Consider the following 20,930-nt stretch of genomic DNA (forward strand, 5'->3'; position numbering starts at 1 on the left):
TTAATATTTTCAATATCAATAAATTATATTTGTTTTGTTTACAATTACTTGATTCTGAATTACAAGAAAAGAATAAAAGAGATGTAAAGGAGGGGTTGGGGGGGGAGGGGGGTGTAGGTGCGCCCCCCCAATGACCCATCACCCCCTCATCCCATCCCTCCCCTCCCCATGTGTGTGTGGGGAAGGGTGGGGGGTGGGATGAGGGAGGTGGTGGGTCAAAGGTGGGGGGCGCACAGGGGGAATGAGGGGGGTGGGGCTTGTGTGGGTGGGGCTTCGGTGGGGGCTTGTGTGGGTGGGGTGTGTGTGGGAGGGGCTTGTGTGGGCGGGGTGTGTGTGTGGGTGGGGCTTGTGTGGGTGGGGCTTGTGTGGGCGGGGGTTTATGTGGGTGGAGCTTGTGTGGGAGGGGTTTATGTGTGTGGAGTTGTTGTGTGGAGCTTGTGTAGGCAGGGCTTATGTGGGAGGGGTTTATGTGGGCAGGGTTTATATGGGCAGGGGTTTATGTGGGTGGAGCTTGTGTGGGAGGGGTGAATGTGGATGAGGCTTATGTGGATGAGGTTTGTGTGGATAAATGGATGGGTGGAGAGATGGGGGGATGGGTGGATGAGTGGAGCTTGTGTGGATGATTGGATAATTTTTTAATTAAATAAACATGTTGTGTGTGTGGGGAACTAATTAACTAATCACTAATTATGTGAATATGATGAATATGGGTGGAGCTTGTGTGGGGTTTGTGTGTGTGGAGCTTGTGTGGAGTTTTTGTGTGGAGCTTGTGTGGAGCTTGTGTGGGGTTTGTGTGGGGTTTGTGTGGGCGGGGCTTCAGTGGGAGGGGCGTGTGTGGGCGGAGTCAAAAAGGGGCGGAGTCAAAAAAATTCAATTTATTGGAGCTTGTGGGGGGGTGTGTGGTGGGGTTTGTGTGGGGTTTGTGTGGGCGGGGGCTTGTGTGGGCGGGGCTTGTGTGGGTGGAGTCAAAAAGGGGCAGAGTCAAAAAATTTCAATTCATCTTTGTCTTTTGTAATTCCTGTGAATAAAATGAACCTAAAATCTCTTCCCCTTCCAAATCATATATCTTATAAGTCCAAGGAACCGTATCTATTACATCAACAATTTTAAAAAGCTCGTTGGTCCATCTTTTCGTATAACCTTTTTCAAAATGAGATTTCCACCTATATATTCTTACGATATCACCAACTTTGAACTTAGGTTTTCTGACATTAATCTCTTTTTCATATTTTAATTTTGTAAATGTTTCTGATGGTTTCATATTTGTTGCCGTGTGAATCGTGTCATTATACTTATCCACAATATCCTGAATAAAAGATGACCATTGTTGTGAACCGAGTTGTGTGAATTTTTTATATAGTCTCTCTTTTAAGGTACGATTAAAACATTCAACAACAACTGCCTTCCCTTCATTAAAGGTACTGTATAATGTAATACTGTTATTTTTTAGAAAATTCAAAAATGTCTTGTTATAAAACTCTCTACCCTCATCAGTCCACAATTTTTTAGGTTTTCTCTTACTTTTATTAAATATCTGTTGAAAAGCTAACATAAGAGTATTACCTGTTTTGTTTTTTAAAGGGACAACCCACACATATCTACTCCTCAAATCAATAACGGTTAAAGCATACTTGTACCCCTTATCATTATTGAGTTCAATCAAATCAGCAGACCAGATATAATCTACTTCCTTGGAATAAACTTTCCTTCTCTGAAACTTTGTGAATATTGGTTTATGTAATTCATCAGCTAATTGCTCTTCAATCTTAATGACATCATGAGAGCTTACAAGTTTTTTGAATTTCCAAGTCCAAGTTTCAATTTAGCACTGATCATCTTCTTCACAATGAACCGATCAACTTTTTCTCTCAAGGTTGGATTTTGTATCAGAAACAAATTATACAACATTTCTCTATCGGCTTCATGCTTTTCTTCCAACGTTGTGGTATTCCCATAATCAATATCGTGTCTCATGCACACTTCATCAACTCTATTGATAGGCTTACTCCAGGATTTAGGATTGTCTGCCTCATCTAATCTTTTATCCAAGTTTGTGCCTGGACCACAGAAAGAATACCCTGGAAGATGTAATTCCCCTGGTATTCCAGTAGTTGTAAATTTACTTCCTGATAAAAAAATTTTTATCTCCTCCTAGTTTGTGTTGGGAGATAAATTGATTTTTTTTTGAACCACACACCGAACATATACCTTTTTGTATAACCCTGTTATTTTTACTTTTAATATATGAAATATTTTTAGTATTAGTTTTCTTTTTACATTTGAGACAATAACTCATTTATTTATGAGAAAAATTCCTGCAGAGTGCAAAAACCTTTTTAGTTTCCAACATGCACATTTGAATCTTAATTTTTAAAACATAAAGAATCCTTAGAAATGCCTTCACTCTCTCCCCCATTTATTTAAGAAAAAAAAAAAAATGAAAAACTTGAATTAAAATACATGTCTTCTCGATGTCAATAGTCTTGTCGAAAGTATTGTAAATAGACTTATCAATTCTTTGTTTTCCTCCTCGGTGGGTTGCGTTATTTTCTGTAATACCCCTATTCTTTTTTGAATCTCACTGGTTTCCATATTTTGATATTTATTCATCCACTCTCTTTCCTCCCTCTCCTCCCTCTCTCTCTTCTCTCTTTCCTCACTCTCTCTCTTCTCCCTTTCCTCCCTCTCTCTTCTCTCTTTCCTCCTTCTCTTTCTTCTCCCTCTCCTCCTTCTCTCTCTTCTCCTTTTCCTCCTCTTCCCTCTCTTCTTCAACTCCTTCCTCATCCCTTACTATCCTTGAATCGCTTACACCCCATAGAATATTATACATATATTCATCAGGATTTCTTGTTATTCCTGTATCCAAAATAATTTTTTACAACAGGAAACCAATAAAATTTCTTTTGAATTTCTAAAAGAGCCTTACCTTTTCTTAACTTTATAATTTTTTCATTATTTAACATTCTAATTAAATCTAAAGTTGTCGGTTTATCAACATCAGCATAATGCCAATCTTTTATTGAAAATACCTCATTCTTATGTTGTAGAACATATTTATTAAAATACCGAATACCCTTTTCTTGAAGGTATGCTTGAACACAGAAATGATAATTTTCTTGAAGCCTTCTTGCTGTCATTTATGTATTAGAAATATATGTTAGAATAATATTATGGCACGAAACACCTCCCCATCTTCCCATAGTTAAATCATTTTGTATTTCCTTACTTATTATATATAATCCTGTTTTTTTCTGTTTTCATGAGATAAACAAGGGCAAAACCATTATTATATTTACCCTTATTAAATTCTTTTATTTGTTGTTTACTAATCGTAGCCCCACAAAACTCATTCTCGATACCAAGTGGATAATATTCTTCCTTACAAGACTGATTTAATTGTTCCAGGTCTTCGAGGTTAATTCTAAATGACCAATTATACCCTAAATCATTCATATCATACCCCCATTGTTCTATTCTCATACAAACGATACGCCCTTCTTTATAAAAATTTATTTTAATTCGAACTGTGAATTCTGTATGACCTGGAGATAATATCAACACTTCTGTATCTTTGGAATACACAGCCGTTTTATTTAAGTATATATATTGTGATAAATCACTTAATCTCACCAAGTCATTCGCTTCAGTTGGGGTTGGATAAATTTTTAATTTATAAGCATTTTTCATGTTAATATTTTTGGTTATATTATATTTATGTTGTTCAGCCTGTGCCTTTGTGTAATAATTTGATAAATCAATATCCAGTTCTTGAGATACACCAAAGATAGAACCATCTTTACCAACATAAGTCATTTATATTAGATTAAAAATAATATCATAAAATTTTTTTATTTTTGTTGAGTTGAAATAACACATATAGGCATAATTGGCCACAACACTTGGAATTTAATTCTTGGACTTGAAATGTTTGATAAACACCATTCTGTAAGAATTTTATGACTTCACCAGGTGGTGGAAGACCAAAACTATCAAAATAATATTTGTCTTGACTATTAAAAATACAAACCCAATGAGAACCGTTCCCATTATTATCTTCTAAGTTCATAATAATATTCTTTGTATGTTTCGGCACATTTGTTAATTCATCTCTCATACAAATAACCACATTATGAATTTTTAATTTCTTACAATATTTGACAAGTTGTAAATTTGATGTTGTATTCTTTCCAAATTCTTTCAACCACTCATCAATGCTCATTTATTTATTAGAAAGATATAATCCATTACCTCTTTTCGTTAATTTTACACCTGCTTGTGCTATAGAAGAAAGCATATCTCCAACTAACAATCTCGATTTATCAGGCAGACCTTCAAGTTTTTCAGCAAAATCTTCAATTACACCACTTCCACTAATTTGTTTCTCCAACTCTTTGTTATGTCTTTCCAATTCTTTTTGAGCCTGGAGTTGAGCCTTCCTTTCGTTGGCAGTTTTCACCGCTGTTGAAATACCACCCGTCAATGCTCCAACCGCACTTAAACCAGCAAATAAAGGAATTAGAAATGGGAGAAATCCTCCACTCGTCTCTCTTATTGAATATTTTTTCAACATTGGTTTTGTCATTTTAATTTTAAGTGAGCCAGTGTCATTCAAGATTTTAACCTGTTCTCTTGTGAGAAAAACATCAATTCTTACTGCTCCTTTTCTCTGAATTGTATTAACGTTAATCGTACAAGGCTTTTGATTTTGAACACAAGATGATAGTTTATGAAGATTGATTTGATTAACATATACCCCAGTTGGTACTTTGCCACTCATTTATTTAACAAAAAATTATGTGAGACTAATCATCACACCATTATCTGTATTAATCTGCAATTCTGTTTCTTCCAAAAGCAAACAATATGTATCAACTTCTTCACTCTCTCCTCTTTCAATGTATTGGGAAGTATCCACTCGATTAGACTTTATAGTTTCCTTTTGAGCGCTCAGGTCAAACGCATAGATTGTATACAAACTTTTAAATGCTGTCATATCCAAAATAGGTTCTTTATTTCCATTACTTTCACACACCTTTTGGTAAGACTTGTATGCTTCAGCAAAATCATTTTTTTCCCAATTAATTTCCAATCTATCTCGTGGGTAAAATGTTCCATCTAGAGAAACTAGTTGTTCCATCTAGTTGTTTCACCTTAGCATTATCACTCAATGCATTATTCTTATCAGTCGCAGTATCACCATCTGGCTTTTTAAAAATGATCCACAGATATCGTGGCTTTCCTTCCAGAACACCCAAATTCCACGTGTAAGTAGTTTGATTGAGTTTAACGTGTTGACATCTTCTTTTGAGGTATGATACACTGAGTGGTTTCTTTGAGTTAAGTCTTCGATTCAACATCTCTTCTGTTTTAAGATTAGGAGTATATTCACTGATATACCAACTCATTTCCTCAATTACAAATTTATTCTGATCACCAAAAGCACTACCAACACCAAAAAGCAATCGATTTTCATTATCATTCCTTTGTAGTTGAAATCTAATTTTAAGGCCATACAGAACTTTATCATGATCACAAAATCCAAATATACCTTTAAGAGGAACTGCCACAGTAAAACTATTTTCTGCTTTTGTATCATCATTATACATTCCTTTCCTTTGAGTATATCCAGGGTCTGTGTTTGTTCCCGTTGACATATCAGGAATAAAACCTTCGACAGACCTCTTTCCCATTCTATCACTGAATGTATAGAGTGTAAATTTTATCATTTCAGATACAGCAGAGACATAATCAACCGCTTCAACTTCTTGTGTTCCAATATACAAACGCACACTATCAAACATTTTCCAGAAGAAATCATTTACAAGTGTAGCGTTTGTGTTATTCCCAGCCTTAGTGAATTTAAATTTACACAACAAGAAACTTTCGGAGAGATTCAAATAGGTTTGTTGATTATTTATTTCAAAACTTTTTGTACCATTCGTATTCCAGTCTGTTCCAGTTATTGCATTTACCTTGAAGTAATCTTCTTTTTTAGTGGAGTTTGAGATAATAATAGTATCATCCAAATCATAGATACTATCAATTGCTTCCATACTTGTATTTATTTAGGAAAAAAAAGATGTTAAAACTTTTGAAACCCTGAACCAAGTATTTGAATTATTTTCTGTTGTTCTTGGGGGGACAACTGAGTTTTGCCTTTCTTAATTTCTTTTATTGCTTGTAATTTATGAGATTCCTTCTGAGCATCTTTTATACTCTTTACAGCACCTGCTACATTTCCCACAGCAGAAGCAGTTGAACCAATTAGATCTTTATGTTTAAGAATAGTTGAACCAATACCCATGAGAGTATCAATTATCCCATCTCCTCTAAATTGATGTCCAACACCCCTTTGTCTCTTAGGTTTATAGTATCCTCTACCAAGATACATACCTTCACCCTTGTAGTATGGGGAAAGGAACATCCCATCCCCTGTAATTATTTTATATTTTCCCAACTCGTGTTTCCTCACAATAACCATCGTATTTATTTATTGGAAAACTTCACGTAGGTGAATTCTGATGGATATAACTTCTCCATTAAAAGAAATCACACGATTATCTTGGTCGGTTATCCTAAAATTTACTCTGTGTATGGTTTTTCCTGACACAGGTAGATAAACCAAATTTTTGGGTTCCATATTGAATTTATAACCAATTGGGGTTGAGTATGCGCTGAATGAAAATATTGTATTTGTTTTTTTCCCATCATTATAAGCACCATCAATCAAATCACAGTGAATTAACACCGAATTTATTCCTGATGATATTTGAATGACATTATCACTGTAAAACGTCCCATTAGTTTCAATCTTTTTTGAGGAGAAACCCAATAACTCTCTAAATGAATTATCAATTGTGAAATCAACCTTGTAGTTATTTTTAACTTTAATCGTTGATTTTGAAGTATGTTTTTGAATGTTTATAACAATATTTTTTGGTTCATCACCCTGTTCTTTCATAAGACGAGCAATTTCGGAAGATATTTGAGAAATCTCGTATGCTCCGGGTGAGACTGTTATCGTTTTGTATCCACTTCCCGGATTATAACTAAACTTGTCATTTTTCTCGGTTATATTAAATAAGGTATTATAAGTTTCCATGGACAATAAAGATGCCTCATATTCTTTTGTTGTGTCAAGTTGTAGTGGGTATGGGAATGAAGATGTGTGGTCGCTTGTTGTGAAATTGAAACTAAGGATTGTGCTTCTCATCTTATTTAATATGAGATAAAATGTCTTTATATTGATATTTATTAATTATTTTCATGTTCATCAACTGGTCCAAAATGGCTGATGCTTCATTAAAACAATTGTTATTTCCAGCCTTCTTACTGCCTAACAACAATAACAGTCTATTAACTAATTGCGATGGGTCATTTGGAAGAAAACTAACACCTGAACCAAGGATACTTAAAGCCTGAATAATGTGTTTCTCCTTCTCATTCTTCCTACTTTTACCAGAAAGAATAACCTTATAATTTAGAGTGTTCAGCAGATCAATATATACTCTATCATCATTATTTTCCATATCCAATGGTTTATCAATATACTTTGATTCATCCCTCACAGTTGAACCTTGTCTTCCATCTTTTGTGAGAAGAAACATTAATCTCGGAGTTAGTTTAACAGGGGGTAGAGCAGAACCCAAGAACCTTAATTCATCATTAAATATCAATACCTTTTCTTGAACAAGATGAAATATTGCTGATTGTTCTGTTGGAATGAGTCCTGCTTTGGTTTTTGAATCCACTGAATATTCATTGTTTTGAAGAGCATTCACAATATAATCAGGGGGTCGATTAATCTCTTCCAGTTGTTGAAATAAACCTTCATCATCATATTCTAATTCTCCTAAATGCTCTAATTCTTCCTCCGTCATTTGACTGAAATCTTTTAACATTTGAAGTTTTTTAGGAGTATATTCTACTGTGGGAACTGTGGAAACATCTTTCATTTTTCCTTGGGAAGTTTTTAAAAGTGGTTTAAAAAATTTCTCTTGTTTTCTTTCAAATGCTTCTTCGCCCGTTAGTTTCTGTCTGCGTTTCTTCTTTATGTCTTCCTGCTGTTTTACAACTTTTGAAACCAACTCTTGATGTTCCCTAAATCTTCTTGCTCTTTCTTTCGCATCCATTTATTTATTGAAAAATATCATTTAATATCTCATCTTGTTTCACAACAATATATTTATATTTTTCAGTCGTGTGTTTCATGTAATCCCCAAATTCCTTTTTACTACATAATGTAGAACAATTGTCTCTCCAAAAATTGTTTATATCTATTGAATTTAACTTGAATAAAATAAAAGTATTAGCATTGTTTCTGATGGAACGACGAGGAAGCTGAAAGTACGATTGACTAAGATAAATACAATTACAAGAAGAATGTCTCCCTCTTGTGTAGTAGCTGTCCATTACCGTTTGGTTTCTCTCATTAACACAATCATCAAAGATAACGAGGTTCTTTTTGGATTTATCCAAATCTTGGGGAGACGGTATATCATCCGTATTATCACTCAGAATACAAGTTATCGGTTTTGATTTCTTTTTACATCTCTGTGTATCACAAAATAGTTGTATTATATCTTCAATGTTAAAATCATTTAGGTTTTTTTGAAGTTTAAATAAACCGATTATATCTTCTTTTTGATGACCAGCATTAAAACCTTGTGAGAGTAGTTGATACTCTGGTTGAAAACTCGACTTTGTGAAAATTATTAAATTATCATAATCTAAAAAGTTGGGAGTGAGGAGCATCTTTAAAAGTAAGCAGGTTTTTCCACATCCACTTGAACCAACTATGAGGCATCTTAATGAATTTGGGAGATTTTTATGGTTGTCAAATTTTATCTTATTTTCCCAAATGGGTAAAAAATCATTCATTTATATATTTGGAAAACAGGTTATTTAATTTATTATTGGCTTTTTTCGAAATTCTATATTTTATCCTAAGTTCAGGTTTAATTTCAAGATAATCCATTATTTTATTTATGCAATATCTTGTGTTGATATTTCCCTGAAAATCACATCCATGAATAATATATAACAACAATCCTTTGAACATTTCTCTAATACGTTCAGTTTCTTCCCTTGTAAGGAAAGGTGTGTTCTCACCCTCGTACTTTACATTCATTTCTCTAATCAATCTTGTAAAGTAATTCATTTTTGGTGTAAATCTAAAAGAATTATTTTCCTTTTTATATTTTTGATTATCATTAATTAGAAGATAATCACAGAATATACATTGTTTATAGGCTTTTGACTCTGTGTTTAATCCCCGTCTTTCACACGCAGGGCAATTCTCAAATTTGTCATATGGAGAATCATGGAATTCAAGAGGCTCAAAATCGAGTAAACTATTCATATTTATAAAGTAAAACTTTACTTAAACTGAAATTCATCTTCGATATCATCTTCGATACTTTCAGAATCATCTATACTTTCATAACTATCATTTGAACACCAACTCTCGGTGCCATAACTATCGTTTGAATGCAAACTCTCGGTGTCATAATCACTCTCATAATCTTCAAAATCTTCAGTTGAATATTGACTCATTTAATTAGTAGAAAAAACATTACCATCGATATCGATATACATTTTTTCATTAACAGATTCAACTGCTACATTTTTTTATATTAAAGGTAATTTTAAAATGATCCTTAACTACAATTGAACGAAATGTCATTTCACCTGATATATTAACATCCTTTATTTCATCAGGATTTATATCTTTAGGGTTGTTGAAAAAAAATACAAATTTCTCCTTGCATATTACAGATGGTCTTATCTTTTCTTTCTAAAGCTTCATCCATAAGGTTTTTATTTTTTGATACCTTTTCTTGTTTCATTGCTTTTTCTAGTTTTGAATATATTGCCAGAAGGAGAGGAGAAACTTTTGTTAGAGATACCTTAATTGATGTTCTTCCAGGTATACTAAAAGCCCTTCCACTGAAGTAAATTGAAGAACTCATCATATCCACCATAATTGTTTTTATCCAATAGTTGTTATATTTATCTTTGTTCAATTTTACATCCTTGACATATTTCTCAGCATCTTTAACAAATGAAGAGATTGATTGAAACTTGTCTTTTGTGTCTTGAAACATTGTATTTATTAAGTGAAAAAGTTGGAGGATAAAATGGTTTTAAGCACAGATTCACCTGTAAAATAAACGAAATTTTCATCAAGAAAATTTTAGTTTAAGCACAGATTCACCTGTAAAATAAACAAAATTTTCATCAAGAAAATTTTAGTTTAAGCACAGATTCACCTGTAAAATAAACGAAATTTTCACCAAGAAAATTTTAGTTTAAGCACAGATTCACCTGTAAAATAAACGAAATTTTCATCAAGAAAATTTTAGTTTAAGCACAGATTCACCTGTAAAATAAACGAAATTTTCATCAAGAAAATTTTAGTTTAAGCAAAGTTTTATTATATAAATATGGTGAATACAACATACTGCGATGTTTGTAATCACGAATATAAACATTATAGAAAACACCTCTGAACCAACAAACACACATTTAATCTATTTCACAAAATATCCCCTCTTGAGTTGGAAAGAAAACATTGTGATACCTGCTCAAAGGATGTTTTGAAGAGTAGTTATAATAGGCATCTTCAATCACAAAAACACATGAAAAATGAGTTTAAAGTAAAGGGAGACTATTATATTGAAAACACTGATGGGGCATTTAAAGGGCATATAAAAATCAGGATTTTTCAATTTGGAGAACCCGGTCCATCATCAATAGTTGAATCAATTGAAATAGTGAAACCTGATGTTGAAAAATTTATTAAAAAGACATTAAAAGAAATGAAAACTTTAAAGTTTTATATGGGAGTGAAAATGAATATGAAAAGACAAGATGAAGAACAAACTCCTTATATGAGGACAGATCTTCATTTTATAACATCATTTCAAGATTTTTTGAATAGTGGGGTTTATGAAGAACTATCAAGACAAGAGGAGGATGTTGATAATACAGTGGTAGGAAGTGGATTCAATATTAAAAAAATCATCTTTTTAGATATACACATTCTAAAATCAAACCCTCTTAAAGCTTCTTCTTATATTGAATTACCAAAAGAAATAAAACGAAAGAAGGCAGTTGTTAATATTAAGAATAATGATCATAAATGTTTTCTCTGGTCTGTTCTTGCTCACTTACATCCACCAAAATGTAATTCAGAAAGAGTAAAACAATATATGAAATATGAGAATACCTTGGACATTAAAGATTTTAATTTCCCAATGCCACTAACAGATATTCCTAAATTTGAGAAAAAGAATAATCTTTCTATTAACGTATATGGATTAACGGATACAAACAAAGTTCAAATATTAAAAATTTCAAACAACTATAAAAATGAAGAAACACACATTGATCTTTTATATTTTAGTGTTGGAAAGAATTCACATTACACATACATCAATAATTTATCAAGATTAATCTCTTCTCAGGTATTCAGAACAGCAAACAAAATATATCCTTGTAAGCGATGTCTTAATTCATTTCATACAAAAGAACGATTAGAACAACATTCAAAATATTGTAGTAATCATAAATCAGCTGTAATTACAATGCCTAAACCTGGTGAAAAGATTTCTTTTGAAGATTATAATAAATCTATCATGCACCCATTTGTGATATACGCTGATTTTGAATGTATCCTTAAAAAGATAAATACTGCTTCTCCTAATCCAAAAGAACCATATACAAATAAATATCAAAAACATATTCCTTGTGGTTTCTGTTATTATATCAAATCATCTGTTGGAGAAAAGTATAATAAACTTGAACAGTATAGTGGAAAAAATGCTTCACAAGAGTTTGTAAAACGATTAGAAAAGGATTGTATAAGACTAACTAAATTAATGAAAGAAACAAATGAACCGATGAAATTAACCATAGAAGAAAAATTAGAATTTAGAAAGAACAATATCTGTCATATTTGTGAGGAGGAAATTGAGGAGTCTAAAGTTAGGGATCATTGTCATCTTACTGGTAAATATAGAGGTCCCGCTCATTCCTGTTGTAATCTTAATTATAAATTACCTTCTTTTATTCCAGTCTTTCTTCACAACAGCGCCAACTATGATACACATCTATTTATAAATGAACTTTCAAAAACACCAGGGAATATTTCTGCCATAACAAACACAAGTCAAAAGTATATTTCATTTACAAAAATGATATTCACAAAACCTATAACTCGTATAAGGTTTCTTGATTCTTACAAGTTTATGGGAACGCCACTAGCCAACCTCGCATCAAATCTAAGCTCCACGGGCTCTTTTCCAAATCTTAATTCATTCTTTCCAAAAGAGGAAATTCTAACTAAAGAGGAAATTCAGATTAAAGAGAGAATTCAAAGTAAAGAGGAAATTCTAATTAATGAGGAAATGAATGAAGAAATTCTTACTGAAGATGAAATTCTAATTATACAGAAAATTCGAACAAAGAATGAAATTCTAACTAAAGAGGAAATTCTGATTATAGATGAAATTCTGATTAAAGAGGGAATTCTAACTAGAGAGGAAATTGAAACAAGGAATGAAATTCAAAGTAAAGAGAAAATTCTTACAAGTAAGGGAATTTATCCTTATGGTTATATGGATTCATTTATGAGATTTAAAGAAACACAACTTCCTTCAAAAGAAAGTTTCTATAATTACCTTTATGAAGAAGAGATAAGTGATAAGGAATATAAACACGCACAAGAAATTTGGAAAATATTTAAGATAAAGAACCTTGGAGAATATCATGATTTGTATCTAAAAACAGATGTTTTATTGTTAGCTGATGTGTTTGAAGCTTTTAGATCACTCTGTCATAATAAAAATTGTTATGGATTAGATCCTGCCCACTATTTCACAGCTCCTGGTTTAGCTTGGAGTGCAATGTTGAAAATGACAAAACAAGATATAGATTTAGTCAGTGATGTAGATATGCTTTTGATGATTGAGAAGTCTAAGAGAGGTGGAATATCACAAGTATGTTCAAAAAGATATGCTAAAGCAAATAATAAATATCTTCCAAATTATGAGAGTGAAAAAGATAGTAATTATTTGATGTACTTTGATGCTAATAATTTGTATGGATGGGCAATGTCTCAATCTCTGCCTTATGGTAAATTAGAGTGGGTGGAAGAAAAGGATTATGAAAAGGCTTTGATGAATATTGTTATTTCTTCTCAAGAGAAATTGAATGACAAAGAAGAAGGTTATTATTTTGAAGTTGATTTGAAGTACCCGAGTGATCTTCATAATAAGCATAAAGACCTTCCTTTTGCATGTGAGAAAGAAACCCCAAAGAAAGAATGGTTCAGTGATTATCATAAAAGTTTTAATATTAAAGGCAAATCAACAGAAAAGTTGTTAACAACATTCTATGATAAAGAGGGATATGTTTTGCATCAAAGGAACTTGAGACAATATTTATCTGCTGGGTTGAGAGTAGCTAAAATTCATAGAGTTTTAAAATTTAAACAAAGTCCTTGGATGAAAAAGTATATTAAATTCAATACAGATATGAGAACAAATACAAAAGTAAAATTTGAAGGGGAATTCTATAAATTGATGAATAATGCTGTCTTTGGAAAGACAATGGAGAATGTTAGAAACAGGCAAAACATTAGATTTGCAACATCTTGGAAAGAAGCTTCTAGATTGATAAATAAACCAAGTTTTGAGAGAAGAAGTTTTTTCAGAGAACTTTTCTGCTATTCATATGAAAAAGGAAAGTATTGTCATGGATAAACCAATTTATATTGGAACAGCAGTTCTTGATTTATCAAAGATATTGATGTATGATTATTTGTATAATGATTTAAAGAAAGAGTATGGTGAAAATGCTTCATTGTTGTATATGGACACTGATAGTTTTATTCTAGATATAAAAACTGACGATATTTATAAGGATATGAAGAAAAACATTGGAGTATATAATACAAGTAATTTTAGTAAGAAGAGTGAGTTATTTTCAAAAAAGAATGAAAAGGTTATTGGCAAGTTTAAGGATGAGTTGGGTGGAAAAGTAATGAGTGAGTTTATTGGATTGAGAGCAAAGGCATATGCTTATAAGTATGGTGATCAGATTGATAAAAGGTTAAAGGGAATAAAGAAATATGTAATAAAGAAATCAATAACTTTTAGAAATTATTATAATTGTTTGATGAATAAGAAAGAAGAATATAGGAAAATGAATACAATAAGAAGTTATAAACATAAGATATATAGTGAAGAAGTAAATAAAAAGGCATTAGGAGCCTTTGATGATAAGAGATTTATTTTAGATAATGGAATAGATTGTGTTCCATATGGATATTGTATGATAGAGTGTATAAAATAGATTGTGTGCCATATGGGTATTGTATGATAGAGTGAATAGAATAGATTGTGTTCCATATGGACACAAGTTTTAACGATGGGAAGATGGGTTGGGGTTTTTAAGGGCTACCGCCGCGTTTTTCACAATATATAAATGGTCGAACCAAGTATTAGTCAAACTAAAGAGTGGAGAAAATCTCAGTCTTGGTATATAAATGGAAAACATAATGAATGTGAAAAATATCAAATAAGTCTTATTGAAAAAATATCTAAAACAAACGTAAATAAAACAAATATGCGAATCAATTTAAAAACCAATAAGTTAGAGGATGTAAAGAAAATAATAAATATGTTTGAATGGACTGAAAAATTTGATGGTTAACAATTGAACAATGGAAAAATAATTTACTACAATATCAAAATGATATGCAACTCAGGAGGTGGTCAGATGAGATCATTAAGAGAAGTTTATCATTTCGTAATGGCACAAAAGGGGTATCTTAAAAAATATAAAGATTCAAATGTTTTGTTTTTCAATATTTTAGATGGGGATTATTGTGCAAAGAAAATTAAACTATTAAAGGAATTTGAGAATGAACAAATGTTTATAGGTTCAATGAGTGAGCTAAACAATATGCATTGGCTATTTGATAAAGAGTGCCCCGAGGCTTAGACGTTTCAGATATTTCTTTAGAATCACCTTTAACAAATCTTTATCTTGTTGTATGGGTTATTTGATAAAGAGTGTCCCGGGGCTTAGACGTTTCAGATATTTCTTTAGAATCACCTTTAACAAATCTTTATCTTGTTGTATGGGTTATTTGATAAAGAGTGTCCCGGGGCTTAAGCGTTTCAGATATTTCTTTAGAATCACCTTTAACAAATCTTTATCTTGTTGTATGGGCTATTTGAATAGAGAGCCCCTAGGTTAAAAGGGGAAATAAAAAAATGACCGTTTTTACAGCCATTTTTCCCTGCTGTGCAGGGGTTTGGCTTTTTCTTGAGGCAATGTTTTATGACAGGATACCCTTCCTGACACCAACCCTGGTCGCCTCTTACGACACACAGGGATATGGTACACCTATTCTAACCGGGGCATACACCGGGACCAGTACACTGGCACTCATTTCGCCGACCTCGGAAGGATGGCAGGCTGAGTCAACCCCCTGGTGTTAATTCAGCAGCCAACGGGATTTGAACTCAGGACCCTGGGATCCCAAGCCGCCAACCTAACCACGAAGCCAACACCAGGCTCCAGGTTAAAAGGGGAGACAAATAAATATACCTTGGGCTAAAAAGGGGATTTATTTTTTTAGGGGAAAAAAAGAGAAATTTCATGGCTGAAAATCCCCCATTCATTTACATGGGGAAAAGTGAGCCAGAACCAGTATTCTTTCCCTACTCACACATATATATATATATATATATATATATATATATATATATATATATACATATACATATACATATACATATATGTATGTATGCGAATAAATGTCAATATGTGTGTGTGTGTCTCCTCCATAACGCCAAAACCATAAAACCTTGCAGCCTGAAACTTTGCATGCATACCAAGAAAACTCCAAGGAAATGCAGGAGCGAAATAACTATTTACTTAAAGCAAGCATGGTTATGTTCCCTCCTCCATAGATACACAAGAAAAAGTGAAATTTCCAAAACATTAAACTAATCTTTTCTACTGTTTGGAGAATTATAATCAGTGAACAAAAAATTAGGAATGTGCTAAAGTTAACCATCTTGTTGTATGGGTTATTCATTAAGCTGTATGATTTAATTAAGCTTCATTAAGCTGTATGATTTAAGGCATTCACTGCGAGACCTTGTGCCCTGCCCCCCACCCCCCTCACCCCCCAGAGGGACTGCCTATCCATCCATAGCATCTGCCAGATCTGTCTCTATATTTTCAGAGGTTTCGTGAGATGTTCTTCAGGAATATCAAAGCAAATCTGGTAAAAAAAAAAACTGGCGGTGTCAAAAAAAATAACGTTTGCGTGGACACCGAACTGATGTACCATGTGACACGTGCACAAACAACAGGAAAAATGCCAGATTTTCTGCAATGTTTATTTCATGGGCGATTGAACTTTGTGATGTCTACAGGGTTGTTCTGCATTAAGCTGCAACTCTTTTGTGGATAAAGTCATTTTATTTCATCAAGTCATTTTATTTCATTAACTGCTGCGTGTGCAGTGAAGACTGGTTTTAAAGTTAAAAGGATCCTTTACAGTACGCAGCGACAGCATGGCCAACCGTTCCTTATCAACCATTTAATTGGAGTGCTCGCAGGAGTGCTTAGGCCACCAGCTGAGTGCCCATTGTCGATCGCGGTACCGCGCTACGTCATTCTGAGTGAATCGTTCACATTTTTTTTTTAATGTCCAGTTTTTTACCAGACTTGCTTTGATTCCCTGTGGAGCACATCACAAAACCTCTGAAAATATAGACAGATCTGGCAGACGCTATGAAAAGGCAGTCCCTCTGGGGGACACGGTGCAAGGTCTCACAGTGAATGCCATAAATCATATAGCTCAAAAAAAACTGGTAAATTTTGGCACATTTCTCAATTTTTTGTTCACTCAATATAACTCTCCTAACAGCAAAAACCTTGCAGCCTGAAACTTTGCATGCATATTAAGAAATCTCCAAGGAAGTGCATGCTGAAAATTGGGTGTTTGGTTTAATTAAAACACCCCTTTTGATAAGATGAGTTTGATGTTTTGGAAATTTCACATTTTCTTGTGTATCTATGGAGAAGGGAACATATCTTTGCTTGCTTAAAGTAAATAGGTGTATCGGGTTAGTTATGAGACTCGTTATTTCTTTAAATTATCAGAATTCACAACAGATTTTGACACTTATTTAGTCCGGACGACATCCGATCCTCAAAATTCAAAAAATATTTCGATCATATACTTTAATTCGTCCATGAGAGTCGATCGTGGAAAATCGTAACATATAATGCGTGAAATCGCTCCAAGCTCATAATTTGAAAACTATAGTACTTACAAAAGCGATGCATACAATGATTCGTAGCTATGATGAACAGGCATTCGATAACACTGAACAACAAAAATTTTTTACTGGAGATGTGTAAAGTGATTTAGACTAATTTGGGTACGCTGATTTCAAAAATCATAACCGTTTTGCTGTATCACGTCAGGATTTTCAGTAACAGAAATATTCCCATTGCCTAGAAGTCAGGATTTCAATGAAATTTACAAAAATTCATTTATTTCATCATGAATGCTTCAAAATTATAGAAATTACAGAAAAACTCCACTAGAATGTAATTAAAAATGCTTTAGGCATTTGGCTTTGCGTTTGTGCTGCTCTGTGTCAGTTTCACGATGCAGGAACCAGCAGAAATCGCCCATCATGTTCGGGTTGTGCCGCCCTTGGTAACGCGTCTCCATGAGTGAAATCTCTTGGTGGAATCGCTCGCCGTGCTCGTCCGAGACTGCTCCCAAGTTGTCAGGGAAGAAGTTCAGGTGCTGGTGTAGGAAATGGATTTTCAGGGACATCCTGGAGCCAAGTTTCCTGAAGGACTCCAGCAGCTGCTGCACTATTTCTTCATAGTTGTCCGCGCGCTCGTTCCCCAAGAAGTTGTCCGTCACAGCTTTGAAGCTCCTCCACGCTGCCAGCTCTTTGGGGTTTAGAGTTGTCGGAAAAGTTTCGTCCTTCATAATCTGTCGGATTTGCGGTCCAACAAAGACACCAGCCTTGATCTTGGCCTCCGACAAGGTGTTGCCAAACTTTTCCTTGAGGTATAAAAACCCACGCCCATTCAGATCCATTGCCCGTACAAAACTTTTCATCAAGCCGAGCTTTATGTGGAGTGGTGGAAGGAAAACCTTGGCTGGGTCGACAAGGGCGACATGCTTCACGTTGTGTCGACCAGGTACATGCTCTTTTCGCTCTTCCCAATATTTCTTCGTCCAGTGATTCTTGTCGTCTCTGCTATCCCAGAGACAAAGGAAGCACATGTATTTCGTGTAGCCTGACTGCAGCCCTAACAACAGCGCCACCACTTTCAAGTCTCCGCAGATGTGCCAGTTGAAGTCATTGTACTTGATGGAATCAAGCAGCTGCCGCATACTCTCATAGGTCTCTGTCATGCCGAACGCGTGAGCCAGTGGGACTGATGGTTTCTCGTTGCCATTGTGGAGCAAAACAGCCTTCAAGCTGTTCTTCCCCGAGTCGATGAAGAGGCGCCAGTCTGCAGGATCGTGATCACACCCAAGTTCTTTCAACGGACCGTTGATGTCACTGCAGAATGTCATCGTGTCTTCCATCTCAAAGAACTCAGCCATGTCTCTGTGACGTGCTCTGAACAAGGATATCTTGGTGTTAGGTTCAAGTAGATTCCACTGCTGCAGCCTTGATCCAAGCAGCTCTGCCTTCGCCTTTGACAGCGAGAGATCTCTTACAAGATCATTTAAGTCTCCCTGGTTCAGAAGGTGTGATTCTTGAGTGTCGGGTTCAAAAGGTTCATCATCACCATCCTCTTCACCACTGCTTACAGCTATGTTCTGATCAGCTGGAGGTGTTGGAACGGGGTTCTCGTCATCATGAGGCACAGGTTTACGAGCAGAGACGCAGTCAGCGTACTTGATGTGACCTTTATTCTTCTTGTTGAAGCCGGCGATGCTTGTGCAGCAGAAATAACAATCATCATGATGATTCTGCGGCTCACGCCATATCATGGGCACCGCAAATGGCATGCTCGCGTGCTTGCCCACCAACCACTGAGTCAAGGTTGTGTGACAGCTTGTGCAGCAGATGTGTGGTGCCCAGCTCTGTTCTTGGTCCCCCACCTTACACCCGAAGTAGTGAAAGTAGGCGGCCTTCATTTTCACTGCTGTAGATATACTTCGCTGTTGATCTTTTTTGGTATACCGACCACAGACATAACAGAAGTTGTCAGGATGATTGGTACAGGAACGCCTACTCATCTTTATCTGAAAGAAAGAAATATAACACGAGTTAACAACAATTGTACGAAATAGACATGTTAAAGACATATGTAAATTTCATTGAAATCCTGACTTCTAGGCAATGGGAATATTTCTGTTCCTGAAAATCCTGACGTGATACAGCAAAACGGTTATGATTTTTGAAATCAGCATACCCAAATTAGTCTTAATCACTTTACACATCTCCAGTAAAAAAAAATTTTTGAAATTTGTTGTTCAGTGTAATATGAGTGAGGCAAGTGAAAAAAAAACTTTATCATGAAGAAATCATTGCGGGCTGTTCCAAGTCAAAGCATGGTTGAGCAGGCCCAAAAAAACATGGCTGCTTCAGACTCCAGCGAGGTTACCCAGGAAACACCTTTCACCCCAAAGAGCGAGGTGGCCGAGGATCGCCTGATGAAGGATTTAATTAAATAAGGCTGTAAATTATCTTCAAAAGGGGTGTTTTAATAAAAAAAAAAACCACACCCAATTTTCAGCATGCACTTCCTTGGAGTTTTCTTAGTATGCACGCAAAGATTCAGGCTGCTAGGTTTTATGGTGTTGGAGTTATGGAGGAGACACACTGACACACACACTGACATTAGTATAGAGTGGATTATATATATACATATAATCAAATTAGACAATACATAAATGTATGTGCCTTCCATTGGGTAAATGTTCAACTGGGTGTCATGTTTGATAGTTTTGGTTGGTGGATGTTAAAGATCCTATGGTGTCCGTCGCAAAGAGTAGGTGTGTTATGGCCGACACGCTGAGCAAACTTGGGCAATAACTTGCCTTCCCATCTCAAAAGACACCATGGGATTTTTAATGTCTGCAAACAACCAATGTCAGCTGATGGGTCCTCTGGTTTGACATCCTCCCATTGGAAGGCACAAATTGATGCCTCACCCTGAATGAGAAACATCCGGGCTTGATAGAACACAAGACTTTTGCACTCGTCAATAAACCCTCAGCGATGGTGAAGCTGGGCGGTGTGTACAAAAGGCAGGGACACTTTCAGTGCATTCTGGTGACTGCACTAAACTGGAATTCCTTTTTTATGAGAATATTTAAACAAATCTCCAAACAGAAATTAATACAGTATGCTGTTCTACAAAAAATAGTAAATAATAACCATTCATTTCACACTATGAGGTAGATAGGAGCTACCAAGGCAGTTTCATTGGCTAAGGTGGGGAATCCTGGAGGGGTCGCCACTCCGACACAACATACTCAGATGGCTTATTACCCAGTAAGCCAGCACTCATTTTTCCAACCTCGGAGGATGACAGGCTGAGTCAACCCAACTGGTATTATTTTAATGGCATGACAGTGGCTCAAACTCAAGACCCTAAGATCTTAAGCCTGCCACCTTAACCATTAAGCCAACACTAGCCTTTCAAAAAAAAAAAAAACAGTGAAGCATGTTAATTCACATGTAAACTGTATGACTCAATTAAGTATGGAGAAATGTTTGTGATCCATTAGATTTCTCACATTACCAAGGCAAAGTTTCACAGAAAAGTTGTGCAACATCATATTCGGCCTGTTAAACCTCCACCTATCATGCTAAATCTGGTAAATAGTCTCAGAAGTCAGGGCCCATAAGGCT

At 34.8% G+C, this 20,930-nt stretch overlaps 1 protein-coding gene and 2 long non-coding RNA genes across 4 annotated transcripts in view; 2 read left to right on the plus strand and 1 right to left on the minus strand.

The window, feature by feature from the left end:
- The window catches only part of LOC147022749 (uncharacterized), a 1,655-nt gene extending 1,580 nt beyond the window's left edge, over window positions 1-75 (plus strand). Inside the window, exon 4 of the long non-coding RNA XR_015059889.1 lies at window positions 1-75. This exon is cut by the window's left edge and continues 81 nt beyond it. This is a non-coding gene — a long non-coding RNA (uncharacterized LOC147022749).
- LOC147022743 (uncharacterized) overlaps window positions 1-20,930 on the minus strand; it is a 684,736-nt gene that overhangs the window by 471,935 nt on the left and 191,871 nt on the right. The gene's annotated exons all lie outside the window — the stretch shown is intronic.
- The window catches only part of LOC147022748 (uncharacterized), a 71,795-nt gene that overhangs the window by 19,349 nt on the left and 31,516 nt on the right, over window positions 1-20,930 (plus strand). The gene's annotated exons all lie outside the window — the stretch shown is intronic.

This window comes from Eptatretus burgeri, chromosome 7 (genome assembly GCF_056783735.1).
Source record: "Eptatretus burgeri isolate ZD-2024b chromosome 7, Ebu_testis_v1, whole genome shotgun sequence".
Lineage (NCBI taxonomy): Eukaryota > Metazoa > Chordata > Myxini > Myxiniformes > Myxinidae > Eptatretus > Eptatretus burgeri.